The sequence below is a fragment of the Tenrec ecaudatus genome, chromosome 10 (genome assembly GCF_050624435.1).
Source record: "Tenrec ecaudatus isolate mTenEca1 chromosome 10, mTenEca1.hap1, whole genome shotgun sequence".
In the NCBI taxonomy this organism is placed as follows: domain Eukaryota; kingdom Metazoa; phylum Chordata; class Mammalia; order Afrosoricida; family Tenrecidae; genus Tenrec; species Tenrec ecaudatus.
This window is the reverse complement of record NC_134539.1, coordinates 127754005-127754682: the sequence shown is the minus strand read 5'-3', so window position 1 is coordinate 127754682 and position 678 is coordinate 127754005. Positions and strand designations below refer to the sequence as shown.

The 678-nt window shown below is 43.7% G+C and overlaps 1 pseudogene; it reads left to right on the top strand.

The window, feature by feature from the left end:
- Positions 1-323: 323 nt before the first annotated feature.
- Positions 324-440, top strand: LOC142460658 (U6atac minor spliceosomal RNA; annotated as a pseudogene).
- Positions 441-678: the final 238 nt, after the last annotated feature.

Genomic DNA, 678 nt, shown 5'->3' with positions numbered 1-678 from the left:
TTGCTTGTTCTCTGAATCTGAGCACATATAGAGATTCACAGAAAACAAGTTTCCTCCGACTTCCTTAGGGACCACAGACAAAGTGGAAGAATTCCTAGGGAAGGAAAGTAGAACAGTACCTAACAGAAGAGAACAGCATGAATAAATCATACGCATCCTCCACATAGGAGACACCTATTGAGTCAATAATTGAAGGTCATTAAGGAGAGAAAAAAGGTGACAGACCTTGACATTGTCAGGGATCAATATGCCACGCATGGAAAAACCAGTGAGGGGATGGGTATCTGACCTCAAAGACATGTGTCTAAAAGACCTGACTGGCCATGTTGTATGAAAGGAGAGAAGGTTAGCACCCCCCTTGACAAGGATGGAAGGGCCTTACAACATGCATACGGTTAAGGCATTGCCACCTACTTTGTGGCATCTAACCACAGTTTTGGGGAACATAGGAGAGTAGGAGTGGGTGGGAGAAATAAAGTGGGTGTTACAAACCCAGGGAAAAGGGAAAAACAAGTGATCTAAAATCAATGACGAGGAGGGTGTGGGAGGCCTGGTAGGGCTTGATTAAGGGCAATGTAACCGAGAGAAAGTACTAAACATGATAGTGGGACAAGAGCGAAGTAAAAGGAAATAGAGGAAAGAACTAGGAGGCAAAGGGCATTTATAAAGGTCTAAATA